The sequence below is a fragment of the Tupaia chinensis genome, unplaced genomic scaffold, assembly GCF_000334495.1.
Source record: "Tupaia chinensis unplaced genomic scaffold, TupChi_1.0 Scaffold000047_1, whole genome shotgun sequence".
Classification (NCBI taxonomy): Eukaryota; Metazoa; Chordata; class Mammalia; order Scandentia; family Tupaiidae; genus Tupaia; species Tupaia belangeri.
In genome coordinates this window covers 5,243,903-5,263,902 of record NW_006159505.1, presented here as the reverse complement: position 1 = coordinate 5,263,902, position 20,000 = coordinate 5,243,903, and the positions used below count along the sequence as shown (strand labels likewise).

Genomic DNA, 20,000 nt, shown 5'->3' with positions numbered 1-20,000 from the left:
AGAACAACTCTGGCCTGGGCTTCAATGTGCGGGGTGTCTTGGAAAGGAAGGCACACAGGGAACTGCCCTGGGTGACCAGGGTGTGTGTCACCTAGTCTGCTAAGAGGGAAGGTGTGAGGGGGTGTGTTTGGGGGTACAGGAGGAGGAGGTTGTCAGTCCGCCCGCTGAGCCAGGAGGTGGGATATTAGAACCATCAGGCCTGGCAATCTGGGCTGCGGCGTGCTCTGAGTAAATGCCGAGATATAAATATTTAGGCCTCTAGCTGTTCTCACTCGTCTGGGGAGGATGCGAGACTCTGCAGACCCGGGGCTGTGATTGATACCATGCGCTGACAGCGGCTGGAGACAGCCTGGACTGGGCAGAGCAGAGAATCGTGGAGCAGAAGGGAAGGGGCAGGCAGGAGTGGGAGGGGGAAGACCTCCTCCGACACACCCTCCTGTCCGGTCAGCACCTAGTCCCAGGGAGGATTGGGATAGACATGCAAAGATGGGGCCAGAGGGCTCCCAAGGTGCTCTGGGTGCAGGTGGGATGCTGACAACCAGAATGGAGAGGAGGGTGAGTAGGGAGAGAATGGAGCAGGGGGTGGGAGCTGAGATGAAGAGGGTCAGGGAAGGATGAAAACCCAGCCTGTTGGTGGTTCCTGCTTTTTTTTTAAGAGCCACAAACTGAGATCAAAGGTGATATTTTTACAGCAACTGAAATAGAAAACCACCGGGCGCACAGTGGGAGGTGAGCGGCCGGAACACAGGCCCCTTTATGCAGCCTGTGGCCACAGCAAGCTTGCTGCCCTCTGCCATGGGGCGTGGGGACAGTGTGGTGGGGATCTTTCTAACTCAGGATCCAGGAAGAAGTGTAAGGATGAGCCACAGCCCTCGATGTCAGGAGAAGAGAGAGGTGGCAGTGAGGGCTTGTGGTCAGCCATGGCCAGCCCTTCCCCCCAAGACCAGCCTAGCCATCCTAGCACATGTCAGCCTGTGCCTAGCCTTCTGCATGTGTGACCCTGTGAGGAGGGACTATCATTACCCCAGTAACAGGAAAGAAACAGGCTGCAAAGAAAAGTGACAAGCTCAAAGCCTTCAGGGGTCGGAGCAAATTCTGGGGCTCCTAGGCCAGCATCCTCTATTCTGTAGTCACTCGCTTCCTTGCACACAGAATGATTTATTGAGCCTCTGCTGTTACTGGTCAAGCTAGCTCTGGCCTGACAAGGGCCACACTCAGGTCTCCAAGTGTGGTCCCCTGACCAGCTCTACTTGGGAACATGCTAGAAATGCACATTCTCAGACCCCATCCAGACTTACCAAACCTCTGCGAGTAGGGCCCAGCCCTCAGGAATTCACCAAGCCCTCCAGGTGATCCTTCCCGCACACTAAGTTTGGGAACCACTGTCCCGCATGACCTTGGTTTCCACACCTATACTTTGAGGACAGTCACAATGCCCACCTCACAAAGTCACGTGCTGTATGAGCTACCAGATGTGGTGTGTACCCTGTGCCAGGCATCCTTGTAACCCTTTACAAACGTTAACCTGTGTAATTTCAACAACTGTAGATAGGAGCTAACAGTATCCCCATTTCACAGATGAGGACATGGAGGCAGAGAGAGACAAAGAACTTAGCTGGGTCCCACGGCATGTAAGGAGCGCTGGAATCCAAGCTCGCTAGCAGCAGGAAGTCCCAGCAGCGGGGCTGGTTCCTGGAATGCTCCCTGGGCACCACTGAGAATGCAGTGATGACGGTGGTGAGTATTACGTTACCTGAACGTGAGACAATGCTCCCCACTTGGCGGACGTGAACTCCACTGCCTTGTCCAGGTCAAGCAGCGAGTCAGCTGCAAAGGCAGCCTCAGGTCTGACCCTGGCATGGCCATGGGGCCTCCACGCCAAGGCACTGACCCTGGTACACCACTCTGGTCTGCTGCAAACATCCCAGCTTGTGAGGCAGAGTGTAGACCCTAGCAGAGGTGGGCTGGAGTCCCAGTGTGGCCACAGAAGGGTTGTATGACATTGGGCAAGTTGCCTCACTTCTCTGAGCTCCACATTCTCACCTGTAGAGTAATGAAGGACAGTCCTCCTGTCATAAGTCTCCTATGGTGTGGTAGTTAGGGCGGCTAGGTCCCACATGACGACTGCGCAGTTCAAGTCCCAGACCTGGTGGCTTGAAAAACATGCCAGGTACATGTGCATGCATCCCCTAAATCCCGAGGAGAGTGGAGAAGGGATTGTGGAGTGGCCACCTCCCTTGTGAGGTGCTTTCTCACTTCCCTCCCTGTCTGTCTCTGTCTCTCTGGTAAGCATAGATGCCCTATAATATGGAGGAGGAGGAGCGGGAGGGGAGGGAGACATTTGTGTCCAGCCCAGAGTGTGTGCTACCTCAGGAGAAGTGCCAGCTCAAGACCCAGAGGGGGCTTAAGAGAAGGAGAAGTAAGTTCCCACATGATCAAAATGCCTCACTGCCCCTTGCCAGATCACTTCCAAACAGCTGCCCTGGCGGGGTTTAGGGCTAAACGCTGGTCACTGCTGCATCCTTGTGGGAGCTAAGTGACCATGGTGGGAGAGGAGGAGCCAGGTGCCAGACCCTGGCCGAGTGTCTGCAATCAACAAGAATGACTGGACATCTGCCCACCGAGGCTGAGCTTGGCCAGGACATCTGAAGATCATTAGCTGGCTGCTCCCTAGGGGCTGACCCTGCTTGGCAAGAATCACCCCAGACAGAGGGCAGAGGACAGAGCGAACAAAGACCAGGTGAGGGGTGACCAGAAGGGAAGGGAGGAAGCACAGTCTCCTGAGCAGCCTCTGGGGACCCCAGGGGAGTGAGGCTGGGAGAGAGCATGGGCCTAGCTCCAGCCCTGTCACCAAGGCACTGGGTTGCAAACTGGCTGGGGAGGGGCTATACACAGGAAGGGAGCAACCTCCCCTCTTTGTCCCTCAGTTCCCTCAGGTGTGCATCGCTGGAGAAGGACCCCTGACCTTCTGGGGTCCAAGTCCCACCTTGAATTCCTGGCCTCTGAGGTTTGGTCCAGTGCTGGTGGGAGGTGAGGGATGAGTAGGGGTGGGTGATAATTCAGAGGAGGGGAGACATGGTTCTTCCCTCAGGCCTGGAAATCAGAGGTGGGCAGGAGGCGGAGTCCAGAACATTCCACCACAGCAGACAGTGACAGCCGGGCACTCCCCCCATGCTCATGTGTGACAGAGACAGTTTTGAGTTGGCATGACCTGGCCTCAGGCTGGTGGATGGGCCAGGGTCAAGGTGCCTCTCACTGCTGTCCAAACAAGCTTCAGCTGACTTACGCAGAGCAGGTCTCGCTGCACACTTATTTTATGCCAGGCTGCGCTCAGCTCTGCACACACATGAACATCTTTCCCTGGGGGCAGGTCCTGGGAGGTTGACTAGCCTGGAGTCTGGCCCTCACCTGGCAGGTGAGGTCAGGCAGGCTGTCACTCAAGATGATGCCTCCTCCTGCCACTTTTCCTACTGACCCAGCTGGTAATCGTTCTCAGCTGACAAGATAGCTCTTGGCCCCTGCCCAGTCCCTTCCCTCCTGGGACCCAGGTTTTGAGGAGTTGTTACCTGTGGGGCTGGCATCTGGACAGAGGGGCGAGAAGGGCTAGTTGAGAGATGGTTCATGCAGGCCTCAGTGCAGCCTGATGATGGTGTCCACTCCCTATAGGGAGGCCTTCCGTGGGGGTCGCGACAGTACCCCTGACCTCTGGATAGCACTGGACATGCACAGGGCACGGTGGCTGCTCCCTGGGCACCTTGCTCCAGGATGGTTGCTGCGTCCTTCCTTAGGCAGGCTGATACCTGTAGTTAATGGACAGAGAGGTGTTTCTAGAGCGAGGGAGCCTTTTGATTCATTGACCTCTCCCAGGGCAATCCTCTTATTGGCATTTCTAAGGAAGGCCCAGGGAGGGGTGGAGACTAGCTCATGATCACACAGCCAGTCAGGGCTTAAACAACTCTGATTCCCAGACCACTCTTAATGAAATGGTCCATCCCTTTCTAATCTGAAAAATTAGTTATATAACTAAGACTGGAAAATTCAGATGAGCAAAAGTAAAAACAAATACACCTTTGGTTCACTTTTAGGGAGGCTTCCTGTCCTTCCCCATCCCTCCTCTACCGCTTCCCCTCCCCCAAGCCTATCCACTCCCCCAGCCCCAGCCATAATCAATATCTTACTTCCTTTTGCCAGCAGCCGTTCCCAGAGGAATGAGCCTTGACAGCAGATCCTGGAAAGACAGCCTTAGGCCGGATTCTGGAAAAGCCTGGTGTCTCTTCCAGAGCAGCAGAGCTTCCCCTCAAATGGAACTGGGGTATAGCAGGAAGTGCTCCCTGCCAGGAATCCAGAGACTGTACCCAGCCCTGCCTGATCTGCCAATCAGCTGTGTGACCTTGGACCAGTCCCCTGCCCCTCTCTGAGCCTTGGTTTTCTTAACTGTATAATGAAGACTTGGACTTGACCAAGCAGTTTAGCCTCAGACCATCAGCTTCTTTTGGGCAACAGCCTTGTCTTCTCTTTGAAAGTAGACCATAGACTTCAGAATCAGAGGACTGGTCAAGCCCAAGGCTGTCACTCCCTAGCTGTGTGAGTAGCCTTGGACAGGGCACTGCACCGCCCTGAGCCTCTGACCCTGGAAAGCCACAGATCAGAGTGCTCACTCTGCGACCTTCAGGTCTGCTATAGACCCCATGCGGGTGGACACTGAGGCCACTGGACAACAGAGCGAGGTGCTCTTCTAGCCCCTTCACACATATGCCCCTCCTGCTAGGGCCTGGCTTCAGACTGGCTCAGGGTACCTGGGCCCAGCCCTGTCAAAGGAGCCACTGCCTGCCTGCCGTGCTCGCATGGCTCTGAAATAGCACCGTTGGCCCCTGGGCCCAGCTCCCATAGGAGGTGTCAGTAATGCTGCCCAGAGGGACCAGGGCCTGTGACATCATGATAGCAGTTTCCATGCCAGAGCTCCCAGGGCTAAGATCATTGGGAACATAGTACTGCTTCTTTTTCTTTCTTGTTCTAGTTTGGCTAAGGAACGTGGAAGCTGCTAAGTGATTCCAGAAAAAGAGTAAAGGCTGGTTCAGAAATAGACTCTGGATTCTGGGGTCCTGAAAACAGTGGCAAGCCCTGGAAATCTGCCCCCTGCCTCTTCTGTGCCCACCTTAACCTCACTTCAGGCTCCCCAGATAGGACCAAGGTCAGGGAGCCAATGGTCTGCCCTGAATTCCCAGAAGACCCCCCTTGGACCTCTGCCTGCCCTCCAGAGAGCAGGTGTACTAGCCCTCCTTTGATCAAATGCAGTCATAGCCAATCCTCCTTTCATCCACCCACCCACTCACCCATATATACAAACATTCATTTAGACATTCATCCATTCATCCCTCCATCTCTCCATCCATCCATCCATCCATTCACTCATTCATTTGTTCACCTAGCACTGTTTATTAAGCCTGTCTATGTGGCGGGCACCATTCTAGGCTCTGAGTTAGAGTGGTGACAAAGCACACAAACCTCTGCCCTCATGTAGCCTATTTTGTCGTGGGAGAAGATGGGTGATAACCAGACCAGATGTGGGAGGGAGGGTGTAGTGGGGCAGGTGGATGCTGCTTGTGCTGTGCAGGAGACCTCAGCTGGAGAGGTATGGGGCCCAGAGGGGAGGGACAAGGCCTGGCCACAATTCTTAATAGGGTGGGCAGGGCAGGCCCTGCTGAGAAAGGCTGTGGGAGCAAGGAAGGATGCAAGGAGGAGCCTGTATGCTCATCTGGGGGAAGAGCATCCAGGTGGGAAGGACATTGGCTACTGTGGAAACAGGTATGAGTTAGAAATGACTCCACCTTTCCCTCCAACACCTGGAAGGCCACACCTCCATTCTGGGCAAGGTCGGGCTCTAGGTGAGTAAGAACAAGTCACAGATGGCATGGTCACCCCCTACTGGGTAGGCTCCATTCTGCAGGCCTTTGCTAACCTCATATTTTGTGTCAAGCCCCAGAGCACACCCAGGGGTTCCAGGGAGCTTGGACCTGCTCCCTGACAGTAGCAGGCTGAGTGTCAGGAGGCCTGGGTTCCTGTGGTGGCCTTACCTCTGCTTGGCAATGTGATGTTAGATAAGGCACCACCCTCAGCCCAGCCTCTGTGGCACAGTTGGTAACATACTGGACGATGGAGCTGGAAGCCACATGCGGACTGCAGCTCCAGTTCTTGATCAGGTCAGCCTTAAACCTCACCAGGTACATGTGTGGGCACATCCAAGATCCTGGCAAGCTGGAGAACTGGAGGAGGAGGATCACAGAGAGATTGAGCCCTGTGGTAGGTCCTTCCTTCTCTCTGTCATGCATGCACCAGTTCTGTCATGAATTATTGTTATTATTAATAATAATAGTAAGGCACCATCACTCTCTGGGTCTCAGTTTCTTGGCTTTAAATAAGAGGATTGGTGCTGTTAAGGAGCTAAGGGAGGAGAAGAGGGGACACAACTGCTATTGGGCCTGGGGTTTCTTTGTGCAGTAGCGAGAATGTTCTGGAACTAGATAGTAGTGATGGTTACAAAACTTTGTGATTATCGTAAAGTTAATTCTACACTTAAATATTGAAGAAAAAGAAAAAAGTGGCTGGCTGGCTAAGACGATCTCTGAAGGCGGGAACGCTAATGTGGTTTTGTGTCTGCATTTACATGGCCTCTCCTGACTCGAAGAGCCCCTCCCAGTGCTGGCCCTCCGTGACTCACACAGAGCTCTTCAGCGTTACAGTCACTCCTCCAGTCCAGCTGGAGCCCCTGACTCAGGCCCACCTCTAGGCTGGAGACGAGGAAGGGAAGGGAAGGGAATGCAGCCCTCCCTGAAGGCCTGCAGTCCATTGAAGAAATCAGAAATCCGCACTGTGCCCAGGAGGCTGCTTTCCTTAGTGTTGGCTTTCCTTTGTTTTTGTTTTTGTTTTGTTTTGCTATGGGGTCTGTGCAATCTCAGAGACTCCCTGGACAGAGATAAAGAGAGGGAAAATGAGAAATCATCTTCCCAGGGGGGATGGCCATGCCACAACCTCTTCTCCATTCTCCTCTCGGGTCTTTGGGAATACATGCACATGTGTCTGGTGTGTTTTTCAAGCCACGAGGTTTGGGACTCCAGTGCAAAGTTGGCCATGTAAGATTTGGTCACCTTAACCACCTCACCACGGTCTGGCCCGGGACTAGCCTTTCCTGAGCATCTACTATTGCAGAAGCCCCTTGTGGACTTTCTGTCCTTTATAGGAAAGAACTAGAAAGTGCAAGAGTGGGCACAGAACTCCGGGGCAGTACAGGGTGCCTGGAGGTTTAGTTCATTATGCGTTAGAGCCTTTGGGCTGGGGGAATCAGGAGACAACGTAGACCAGTGTGACCCACCTGCTCTTAGCTTTGAAAGAGTCAAACATGCAAGAATTTATTTGGGGCCAGTGGGTGATGTGGTGGCCAAGGCAGCTGGATCCCACATGGCTGACTGTGCAGTTCAAGTCCTAGAGGCGGTAGCTTGGAAAACACACTGGGTCTGTGTGTGTGCGTATGCCCAAGAAGAGAATGGAGAAGAAGGAATTTTGTCATGGCCATCCCCCCAGGGGGTGCTTTCTCACTTTCTCTCTGTTTCTCTCTGTCTCTCTCCCACGAGTACATGAACCCTGTAGCAAAATAATAATAATAATAATAATAATAATAATTTCATCATTGTGACTGTGGCATCATAAAGGAAAACCACTTGGAGTTTTGGAAAAGCTAACAAAGGCACCAGCCTTGCTTAGGCTTACCTTAGGGGGTGTGGAGGAATAAGGAAGGCGGATGGAGAGGTGCTGGAGATGATGCAGGGGCAGGGGCAGGGGCCCTACAGGTGCCGTGAAGGCCCCAGTGTCTGCAGAGGAAGCAGCAAGCTGGGAGAAGGCTGCAGCAGAAACAGGCCAGGCCTGGACCACAGGGCCTTGGAGGCTGGGGCCCATCCATTTATGTCTGGTGTCCCTTAATTCATACATGTCCCAGTTTGGACAGTAAACAACACAGCCATCCTCCTTCCAGGACACATTAAGAGGTTTGTCCTGAGAACAACCGGCATTCCAGGAAGAGCTGGTCATTGCGCCCTCATTCCAGCCTCCAGGCCTGCCACTCTGCACGTCCAAGAGCAAGGGACTGCCAGCCTGAGCAACCTCAGTGGTTACTGGGGCCAATGATGTCCCTGCTTGGCAGGCCTGGGTGTCCAGTCTGCTGCCCTCTTCCCAGGCAGCCCCTGCTCCTCCCGTGCCAGCTTCCCCGTTTCCAGTATCTAGAGGTGAGAGCTTTTCCCCACAGCCTAGGCCAAGCATGGTTCTTGGCTCCAGGCACCACGAGCTGGTTTCCGGCCGTCCCCACCCTCAGTGACTCCCAGAGGACCTGCTCCAGGCCTCACCCTGGCCAGGGCCTCACACTCCCTACACTCTTATTTTGTGTTTCTGCCTCTCTCTGTTTTCCTCTGTGGAACCTTCTCTCTGCCAGACTGCTCTCTGCTCTGCCCTCCTCTTTCTTGGCTCGCCTGGCATTTTGTGGTTCAGGACACATGGCACAGGGCTCAGAGCCAAACTCCCTCTTCTGCCGGCCATGAGATCCTGGGCATATGTATCCTTCTACCTGACTTGGTTTTCTGTCTAGGAAATGGGGCTGATCCTCCTAACTCCCGTCTCTCCATGTGGCTGTGGGTGGAGATGAAGTCCACAGGGGGCCTTCTGTGATCCCAGGTGCTCAACAGATGCTAGTTTCCACCCCCATCCTTTTGTGCTTTCTCGCCCCTGGCCTTCTACATGTCTGGCTCACCTACACACAAAGACACAAAGCTCCCACTGGCTCCCACCCACCATGAGTTCTAGGCTCTGTCCTGCCGGCCCCAGACTCAGGCTTAGGTGGAGCCGACGGCATCTTGCAGCCTGAGCAGGCTGCCCCGTGGTGGGAGGGGTGCCTGGCTGTCATGCTGACCTCTCCACCATGGGGCTCCCCAGGGCTGTGTGGGAGGTGTCCTTTGAGCTGTGACTCAGGCGCCAGAGTCTTTTGTGTTTTTACCAACTAAAGGACAAGAGAGAAGGCCTCTTGACACCACCCCTTGGCCTACAGACCCCTCGCTGTCTCCACAGCACCCTCCCTGCACTGCCTAGCCTCTCAGCCATTGCACATGCCCTTGACCCACCAGAAAGGTCCTTCTACTCCCTCTGTTCCTATTCACTGTGGACTTCCTACTGGATCTGGGAACAGGGTGGGAAGAAACTGAGGCTCCTGGACATTACAATGATTTTTTTATTTTTTTACAAGAATCTGTTCAGTGTGACATATGTATTAGTTTATTTTCTTTTTTATTGCCAGAAGGCACATGGATTCACTAGAGAGAGAGAAAGAGAGAAAAAGCACTCCCCAATGGGGCATGTTCATATCTCAGTTCTTTTTTCTTCCATTTCTCCACCCTGTCAGGAATTTGGGCAAATGTAATTTTCAAGCCACCAGGACTAGGATTTGAACCACAGCCATGTTGGATCCAGGTGTAAGTGCACAGTGCTTAACCTCTGTGCTATCAGACTGGTCCTGTTTCAGTTTCTTTACAAATAAAGTGAAATCGTTTGTCTGGAGTAACTGTATTTGGAGTAGAAACACAGGTCTGTAGGACTCCAAATTTCGAATTTGTCCTCTTCCCTCTGTCACACCACCTTTCCCATGGTTGTGACTATGTGGATCATACTATAACTTACCCCCTGGATGTCACTTCACAGGTCAATTGATTTTTTTTTTTTACAAGAATGCCAAAACAATTCAATGGAGAAAATTTTTTTAAATAAATGGTGCTAGGACAACTGGACATCTACATGCAAAAATTGAAGCTGGACCCTTACCTCACACCATATACAAAAATTAATGCATAATGGAATAGAAACCTGAATGTAAGAGCTAAAACTAGAAGGAAACAGGTGTAAATTGTTGTGGCCTTGAATTAGACAATGGTGTCTTTGATATAATCCCTAAAGCGTAAGCAACTAAATTTTTTAAATGGAGAAATTGAGCTTCATCAAAATTGAAAAACTTTGCGCTTCAAAGGACACTATCAAGAAGGTGAAAAGATAACCCATAGAATGAGAGAATATGTTTGCAAGAAAAAGTAACTGGTAAGGGTTTGGTAACCTAGTATTCAGAACGTATAAGGAACTCTTACAACTCAGCAAGAGAAATACAAATAACCCAGTTTTTAAAATGGGCAAGAGGTGTAAATAAACATTTCCCCAAACTAAATACACAAATGGCCTATAAGCACATGAAAAAAAAATGTGCTCAACATCATTAGTCATCGGGGAAATGCAAGTCGGAACCACAGTGAGATACCATTTCGCACTTACTGGGATGGCTATAATAAATACTACCAAAAATAACAAGTGTCGAGTGGAGAAATCAGAACTCTCTTGTGTTGCTGGCAGATCTGTAAAATGGTACAAGAACTGCGGAAAACAGTTTGGCACTTCCCCAGAAGTTGTATAGAGTTACCGTATGATCAGCATTCTTAGGGATATATACAAGAGAATGGGAAGCATACATTTCATAGAAACGCTTGCACATGAATGTTTATAGCAGCATTATTTACAACAGCCCCAAAGTGAAAACAACTCAATGTCCATCAGTTGATGGATAGATAAACAAAATGTGATGTAATCACACAACAGAATATTATCCAGCCAGAAGAAGAATTGATTCAGGCTGTAACAGGGATAGACTTGAAATAGAATCCCTGAGATGGCTGGAAGAGGAAAGTTCCTAGAGACAAAAAAAAAAAAAAAGGGAAATGAGCAGTTCCCAGAGACTGAAGTGGTGGGTGGAACAGAGAGGGGCTGCTAACGAGTATGAGCTTTCTTTTGGAGTGATAGATGGAAATGCTCAAAATTAGAAAGTTATGTTGGTCACTCAATTTTGTAAACATACCAAAACTCATTGAGTTCTTTAAAGAGATTTTTAAAAAATATCTCACTGGAGAGACAGAAAGTGAGAAATCACTCTCCCCCTACCCCCCGCCCCGGAGGATGGCCATGCCACAATCCCTTCTCCTCCATTCTCCTCTTAGGATTCTGAGCACCCATGCATATGTGCCCAATGTGAAGTTCAAGCCCCTGGATTCAGGCCTTGAACCATGGTCAACCATGTGGGAATCCAGCACCTTAACCATTATGTCAACTGCTGGCTCTGAACTACTCATTTTAAAAGGGTGAATGGGCTTTTGATAGCACAAGTAGTAGGTCACTGCTGTGCTGGGGCCACACGAGAGGCCCAGGTTTGGGTCCCGGACCAACCTGAATGGGCCAGGAACACTGGCCCGTGCCTGTAATCCTGGCCTACTGAAAGGTTGGGGCAAGAGGCCACAATGACAAGACCCTATCAAAGATACCCCTTCTCCTTCTTTCTCACTCCGTCTCTGTCTCGCAAAAATAAAGGGTGAATTTATGGTATGTGAATTCTATCTCTTTTTTTAAAAAAAAATAAAAAGGTAGTTGTATAGATCTGGAGGGGATCTTGCCGAACATCGAGCCCAGTGTTCTCCAACCCCCTCCACATACACCACCATTTTAAGGATGGAAACTTACAACCCAGAGAAGGGAAGGACCACACAGCAAATCTGAGCCAGTGCAGGGTCTAGAACCCAGAATTCCTCCCCACCCAGGTTGTTGGTCCCTGGGGGACAGGACCTTTATTAGTCCTGTACCTCCTGTAATGACTGCAGGACTTGGCAGTGGTGGTCAGGAGGACAAGGCTGTGTCTCCCCAACCCTTACCTGCTTCTTCTCTTCCTTCCTCTTTCTCCTTGGTGTTTTTCTCCCTTGACTAGAAGACCTGATCTCCCAGACAGCACGATGCCATAATGGGATCACACCTTTGCATCCCAGAGAGAGATTACTGCCTTCTCTCAGGCCTCACATACACAGTCCCAGGGACCCAGCTCTGTAAGGTCCGTTTTGGTCACAGACTTTTCCAGGGCCAGTTACAGGCTAGAAGATGGCATTCTCTCAAAGGCCAGGCAGGCCCTCTACCAGGATATTGGGCTCTGCTGGCAGCTCCAAGAGAACCTTGGAAAGGAGGGGTGAAGGGAGGAGCGCTTTTACCACCGGAAGTGTGAGGAGGCTCTGCAGGCACAAGCCCAGCTGCCCCCTCAGGGTAGCGCTCAGGCCCAGTTGTCCCAGCTGCTGGCCAACCTTGGCCTGCCGACCTGCCCCTGGGAGCTCAGTGCCCTGCACCAGTGAGAGCTGCTCTAGGTGACTGCTCAGGACCCTTAATCACCTAAGGCTGCTGGAATGCCACCGCATCCCCTCCTGAAGTGGCCCACACTCCCTGCTTTGTAAAGGGATCGAGCAGCTCTGGCCGCAGTGTTGAACACTGCTCTACAAGGTCATGTGCTGGGCATGAGGTCTCACAAGTGACTCTACCGGGCCCTGTCCTTAGGGGGCTACAGCCTGGTGGACCAGTATTCACACCCACCTGAACGAGGGTAGCTCAGGCACCAGCTCCCTGCGTCACTGCCTCACACTGGGATTCCCTTTTGCCCCACCCATAAGGGAAGGGGTTAACCTTGAGGACCCCAGCCTGTGGCTAGGCCCACAGCCCCACAGAGGTAGATGGGAACCCATCCCCCGGACCTCAGCCGCAGGGTCTAGTGACATCATCTTCAACTTCTCCTGTTTCTTGGCAACTGGGGTGCTGCTGAGGCTCCCAGGGGGCTCGGACCGTCTGGATTTCCTCGTGCATAACTCTGCCTCCTCCACATTGTCACAATTAAATTGTCAGTTTGGGTTAAGTGTTATCTCTTGATGGCTGTCAACCTTTCTCTGGCTCCCTCACTCTACCCAGAATGGGGAGACGTCTTCCTCATCGCTCAGTGCTGTGAACAGAGGCCGGGCTGGGAGTGGGAGGCAGGAGGCCTGGGTTCCAGCCCAGCTCTGCCATGCACATGCTGTGTGGTCTCGGCAAATCACTTCCCTTCTCTGGGCCTAGCTTGCCCCACCTTAAAAACAGGGCTAACTGTCTTTGCCTCCTCCCTCCTTCCCAAGGCAGCTGCAGGGCTCAGACTGTGGCGAGGCTTAGAAAGCTGGAAAGCTAAGTCCGAGGTCCAGAGTCACTAGTAAGATGAACACAGACTTTGAAAGGGACTTCTCTGAATTCTCACTAGATGGGTGGGGAAGGTTAGTCCCCTCTCTGATCTTCCCTGCATCTTTCTGGCTGTGGATCTGGTTCAGGTCTCCTCTGGCCTCCCATGCAGTCTGTTCTTAGCTTGAAAGGGTCAGAAAAGGTGCCCTTCCCACCAGGGCCTGGTCTGGAAGATGCAGAGTAGAGGTACTAGGCCAGAGGGCCAGGACCTGCTTCCCACGACAGCTGTGCCCACACTGGGGCCCAGCTGCCAGCCTCTGAGACCAGGCTTTCCTCCCTACTAGAGCCACTACCCTCCCTACTTTCCCTGCCCAGGCTCCCAGGAACTCCCTCACACTGCACCTCCCGACCCAGCCTCAACCTGAATCCCACACCTGAGCTCCTCTGCATCTCCCCCAGCAAAGCCCAAGCGCCTCAGCCCAAAGTCTGGGGCCCTCCGTGACACTGCCTGTCCTCTCTCATCACTTTCCCTGCTGTCACTCTTCATGCCAGCAGCACTGAGCCACCCAGTGACCCTTCCCTGAAACCAGACTGGGCCTTCCAGTCTTTGCTTACACTATTCCCTGCTGGGGCACCCTCCCCCTCCCCAGCCACCTGACAATTCCTCTCCCACCTGCACATTATTTATTTAGACACGAATGCTGCGTGTGGATGAGTTCCCCATCTGGAACTGTTTATGTACCTGGAAGAACAGGAACTAAGCTTTATCAAGGCCTGATTACGCACCGACCTTTTACATACATCATCTCCTCTTTAAGCCCCACAGCAACCCCAGGCAGTAAATTTCACTCCTATTTTCCAGATGAAAACACTGAGGCTCAGGGAAGGAACACGTCTTTTCCAAGGCCATACAGTGGTTGAGCTGGAGTTGAGACCCCAAGCTGCATAATTCCAGAGCCTGGGCTCCTAGGAGACCGTGGTGGAAACACTTCCCTTAGGGATAGGTTCATGGCCAGGGATAGTGCGTACGTGGAAATACAGTCACATGCCACGTGAGGACACTTTGGTCAGCAGTGGGCTGCTACAGTGGTCCCATCCAGCACATGCAGGCTGTGCCCTCCAGCCGAGGTGTGCAGTAGGGATGTCATCCGCATCTGTGTAAGGACACTCTGATGTTTGCAGTACAAAGAAATCACCTGATGATGCATTTCTGAGGTCATGCTGCTTTGCAAATGCCAGAAACCTCTGCGTCAGATACAAGAGGGGGAACCAGGAAGAGAGCCAGGGCCCTCGAAGAGTCATAGGTCTCTGCTCTAGATGGTAGAGGACCTCCCAGTCAATGCGATCCCATGAAGAGACTCTCCTGGAGGGAGTGTGCTCCCCTCCCTAGGGGTACGCAAGCAGAGGTCATGCAAGGAGCACTCACTCGTTTTTTTGGGCAACTTTGGAGCAACTTCTGTTTGTCTAGCCCTGAGGAAGCACGAGGGACATGATGTGGATGAGGCCGCCATCACTGACCACATGTCGCTCCCACATCCCGGGGCACGAGTCTTGGGGGGATGAAGGGGTGAGTCAACTTGAGGTTCTAAGATTCTGAAATGACAGCAGACAAGCACGAGCCCATTTTTAGCTTTTTCCCCTTAATCCTGGCAGCTTCATGTCTCCGGTGCTATGTAACCAATCACGTCCAAATGTCGTGGCTTGAATCAGTGCTGATTTTCCTGCCTCTGAGGGCTGGCAGGGCAGTTCTGCAGTGCCCACCCCTGTGACTGCATTTGCCTGGTGAGCCGACCAGGGCTGGGCTCAGCTGGGATAGCAGGGCCTCTCTGCACAGACCTCCTGACATGTGCTGATCCAGCTGGGCTTCTACAGGTGAGCACAGAAGCTGTGGGGCCCCAGGCCTGAGCTCCAGGCATGCACAGCCTCCCCTTTGCCCCATCCACTGCCCGAGCAGGCCACGAGGCCAGCCCAGATCCAGGGCTTGGAAATAGATGTTGCCTTTGGATGGAGTCACATCCCAAAAGGGGCTGTGCTTGGATGGGAGGACTTGGAGGGGCCTTCTCAGAGCCACTGACAAACACAGCCTGGCTTGTGGTAGGGTGCCGAGCAGGCCACGAGGCCAGCCCAGATCCAGGGCTTGGAAATAGATGTTGCCTTTGGATGGAGTCACATCCCAAAAGGGGCTGTGCTTGGATGGGAGGACTTGGAGGGGCCTTCTCAGAGCCACTGGCTTGCGGTAGGGTGTCAGGAGACCTGATTATCCTGTGTCCTGCACAACTCACCAAGGGCCTCGCAACAGATTGTTCCTTCTCCCAGCCTGCTTCTCTATGTGCGGTGGGCTGTGGGCATGGTGGGTCTCCGTCCCTGTGTGCAGGGGTGAAACTTGGGTGCTGCCTCCCCTCCCTCCAGGTGCAGAGACACCAGCTTGTATCATACCAGGAAGTGTAACCTCAGCCGCAGGCAACTGCTGCCTGCACACAAATGTCCCAGTGGCGCCCTGCTCCTCCTCTGCTGGGGACAGGGCCCAGCCACTGGTCATGCCCAAGACCTTTCTTCTGGCAATAACAGCAGTCCATCAAAGGGAAGGCAGGTGACCAAGCAGGGCCAGCTGTCCTCCTTCCCTGGGACGGATCCCCAAGAAGATTTCACTTGATGGAAATTCACCATTAGGACATTGGTGGCCATATCCCAGAGGGATAAATGCAGTCTAGGGGGGCTCAAAAAGAGCAGCAAGAGGTCCAGCCCACTACCTAGGTGTTCAGAGAGCCAGATTTCACACAACTGACTGTTCGAATCCCGGCCCTGGTGTTGAAAAACATCCTGATGGGATGGAAAAATGAAGAGATTGTAGTGTGACCACACCCCATTGGGGGTGCTTTCACTCTCTATCTCTCTCTCTCTCTCTCTGTCTCTGTCTCTCTCCTATGTATGCATGAGCCCTCTGGTGATTAAAGAGAGAAAGAGAAGCAAGAAGCAGAAATGGGTTTCAGACAACACATCAACACCATCCCAGGGCCTGGGTCCATGCCAGCCCCAGGCCCTGGTGAGCACAGCGCCCCCTCCAGCTCACCAGCCACCGGGTTCTCCTAGCCTGCCTGAGCCAGCTGGCTGCCCTTGTGTTGCAGAGGGGTGAGGCTGGGTTCTTCTTCTGAAGCCAGGAGGCTAGAAACAAACACTGTCTCCAGAGCAGCCACCGCCAAGGAACAATGGCGAACTGAAAGCATCCTTTCACAGCTACGCCCGCAGAGCCTCCCTCAGAGCCTTGACAGGTGGAGTTTTGTTATGTGCTCAGGAGAAACGCCATGACTGGGCCTGGCCCCCCCAGGCCTGCTCCCAGTTCTGTAGAATAACAAGGCCACCCGTGAGGGAGCTGAGCAGGAGGAGTGCAGAGCCCTCCTGCAGGGGGCAGAGGCCCAGCCCACAGCCTGGTGTGGAGCCAGGCTGGCTAGTGAGATCTTGCATAAATGGCCAGCCAGGCCTAGGGCTGTCTGATCCTCTCAACGCAGTGCCCATCTCACCCACAGGCACAGAAATTGCCTGGCACACGGCAAGTGTGGGACCAAGCAGCATGACTTCGTTCCTCTGATGTTATTTCCCGGGAGTCTCAGCAGGGAGTGGATGGTGGTGTTCCCATTCTGTAGGTGATAGAGCCAAGGGTCACAGGAGCTGAGCGACTTCCCTGGGGTCCTCAGGGGAAGCAGTGGAGGCACAGTTGAAGCCAGGCCCCGGTGCTCTGATGGTGCAGTGCTGCTATTTGGTCCCTCCTCTTGTGGCCTGGAGGACCTCCCCCTGGGACCTGCCAACCCCAGACAGGAGACAGCTGGGTCGGACCACTCTGCTCGGACCCCTGTTCATCTACCTTCCCAGGAAGGCCTTTCTGAAAGCCCTGGTGCTGGAAATAGCCCTCTTCGGCCTCACGGGTCCACCTGGGAGATAGTGGTGAGGACCTCAGCCTACCTTCTGTCCAAGGCCAGGATGAGGTTTCTCAAACAGTGGTTCTGAGGCTTTTCACCAAGATGGCACCAAAAGCGACGAAGGAAGACCCTGCCCTGTCAAAGCTGAAGCTAAAGCAACGGCTTGAAGGCCAAGAAGGCAATGCTGAAAGGCATCCACAGCCACAAAAAAACCCCCCAAAAAACAAAAAAACAAACAAACAAAAAAAACAAGATCCGTACATCACCCACCTTCCAGTGGCCCAAGACTCTTCAGCTGTGCAGGCAGCCCGAATATCCTCGGAAGAGTGCCCCCAGGAGAGACAAGCTTGACCCCTACACCATCATCAAGCTCCCCCTGACAACCGAGTCTGCCATGCAGAAGATAGAGGACAACAACACACTGTGTGCATTGTGGACGTCAAGGCCAGCTAGCACCAGATCACACAGGCCGTGAAGAAGCTCTGTGATATTGACGTGGCCAAGGTCAGCACTAACCAGGCCTGACGGAGAGAAGAAGGCGTGTGTGTGACTGGCCCCCAATTATGATGCTTTGGATGTTGTCAACAAAATTGGCATCCAGCTGGCTAATTCTAAATGCACACTTTTTCACCATTAAAAAATGGTTCTGAGAAGCCAGCCCTGCCAGGAGGCCAAGGGCCAGGAGAGGGAGAGTATGGGGGCTTTCTTCACTCCGTTTATGGCTCAGCCTGTGACATGTAAGAGCCAGGAGATCCAAGACCTGAGTTCCAGAGCTGAATCCCCCTGGAGGTGATCCAGTTCAGCCCGTTCACTTACAGACGGGTGACTGGGACTCAGAGAAGGCAGAATAATTACCTGCCATCGCACAGTAAAGTAGTGACAGGGCTCAGGGCTACAGCCAGGTCTCCTGGCCGCCCACCCAGGGTCCCTGGATACAACCGACTGGCCCACACCATCTCTATCAAGGCTTTGGCCCCAAGGGAAGGAAGCTGAGGTGGGCAGAGGGGTCAGTAGAGGTCAGCATGGTGAATGGATGGTGGTTGCCCTCACCTCATGTCCTTTCTGCCTGGGTGCCTCCTGGGCAGGGCAGGAGCAGGGCTGAGGCTGGAAAGGTGTGTGTCCCTGGCCAATGGCAGTCAGGTAGGGAGTGGGAGGTGGCTGGGGGGAAGCTCCCACCAGGTCCACCCAGGAGATCAGAAAACCAAAATGAGCAGGGGTGAGGGAGGAGAGAGGAAATCTATTCAGGTCCACAGCACAGCAGCAAGAGTGTGCCCACCCCACCCTGCCCTGCTCGGAAGCTCTTCCCCTCCCGAGAAGAGACTACAGCCTCGTGCCCAGCCCAGACCTGACACACAGGGGCCTTTGAGGGGGACAGGACAGGGGAAGAAGGTAGGACAGGGAAGGAGGAAGTTCAGTTGCTTGTAAAGATGAAAATAATTTCTCCTCACAAGTGTCTCAGACCCCCTATTATACAAATGGGAAGGCTAGGGGTTCCCCTCGACTTGTAATCCAAACTTCGGCACCACTTCCCTATAACCTTCCCCCCACTCGCACCCTAGGGCAGGGTTTTTAGCCCCAGCTGATGCCTGGGGCTTGACCCACAGTACCGAACTGAGTAGCTGGTGGGGGTGGGACGGGCGAGTGAGAGTTGAGCTTGAGGGGTCTAGGGATCTTCTCCTGACTTCCCTCAGCTCCCTATGAGACAATGGAAAGTCGCTATTCCCCCCCCCCATCACTGGGGGCCACCAGCTGTAGTGGACTTTGATCCAGATAGATCTAGGTTCAAGTATCAGTTCCAGCACCTGAGCTTCTGCTTCCACATGGGTGAAATGAGGAATCCTGGAAAGGAGTTCATAGACTTGTATTATTCCCATTTTACGGCCTAGAAAACTAAGTCTTGGAGAATTTAAGCAACTTACACAAGGTCACACAGTTAAAAATAAAATTGGGCAAAGTCTACATTGGAACCCAAGTCTCCATGACTCCAAATTGCCGATCCTTGCTGTGTTAGCTGGGAGCCAGTGGGGTTCCTGGCAGGACTGTGGAAGCATGTCTGGAGGCAGCTGACTTCGGTTCTAGGAGCAGAGGGGAGTGCATCCCAGCCAGGCAGAGCCACCCTGAAGGGCTCGGAGTGCCTTGGGCAGGGGAGGTAAGGACCCTCTTGAGGCCCTGGAGACCTTTCCTTCAGCCTCTTAGGTGGACCACCCTTGCCCTTCCCCCCATCCTAAACATCCCGCCCAAATCTCCACTGTCTTCCCACTGCCTTTCTAAGCGGATGGGCACCCTTGCTCTGGAGTAGGAGTTGGGGCATCCCAGCGGGTAGGTGCAAGGTTATTCCCGTGACTGTTCGGGAGTGTGTGTGCATTTGATGAATGCCTAGCAGCCGTGTTTACCTTCTCACTGTATGTGTGAAAGCAGGTGAGTCTGCATGAACTGGTCAGGGCAGTCTGTGTGTCTTCATGACATGCATGTACAGCCATTTCTCACATGTGTGTGGGCACATGCCCTGTCCTCCTGAGGGAGGGTGTTTGTAACCATTGGCAAGGTGAATCCGGCCCAGCCCTGTGTCGGAGGAGGCTGGCCAGGACTGGAACCCGAGGAGTACCTGTGTGCTGGGAGGCTGCTGGGGCCAGTGTGGACCCAGATGTGTATGCTGCATGTGGAGGTACCAGCCCCAGGTGTGAGGCAGCCTATGAGTGGCACTTAATTTGCAGCTGCAGAGAATGGAGAAGTATCTGGTATATTTCGGGACCTCAGTCATGTCCCTTCTCCTGTCTCCACTTTCTTTTCTAATGAACTAGCTCATTCTTGAGAACACTCTAGGATTGGGGCCTCTAGAAGGAGGGGAAGACAAAGGCGGATGAACCCACGGGACCTGATGGACAGTTCCAAATCGGGGCAGGCTACGGGTCTGGCTGGGAGGCCATGTGAGGAAAGAAGTGGCCCCAGAGACAGCCACAGCCACAGGCTGGGCTACCGGGGTCCTCAAACGCCCCTCTCGGCCCC

At 53.2% G+C, this 20,000-nt stretch overlaps 1 long non-coding RNA gene across 6 annotated transcripts in view; it reads left to right on the top strand.

Annotated features, from left to right (window-relative positions):
- LOC114008918 (uncharacterized) overlaps positions 1 to 6,371 on the top strand; it is an 8,407-nt gene extending 2,036 nt beyond the window's left edge. For 3 of the 6 annotated variants that reach the window (XR_003550403.1, XR_003550399.1, XR_003550407.1), the window contains exons 2-5: positions 1,579 to 1,737; positions 2,463 to 2,740; positions 2,928 to 3,007; positions 4,192 to 6,371. This is a non-coding gene — a long non-coding RNA (uncharacterized LOC114008918). The remainder of the gene's footprint in view (positions 1 to 1,578; positions 1,738 to 2,462; positions 2,741 to 2,927; positions 3,008 to 4,191) is intronic. The other 3 variants (XR_003550400.1, XR_003550404.1, XR_003550401.1) reach the window with 3 other exon arrangements.
- The last annotated feature ends 13,629 nt before the right edge of the window (positions 6,372 to 20,000 follow it).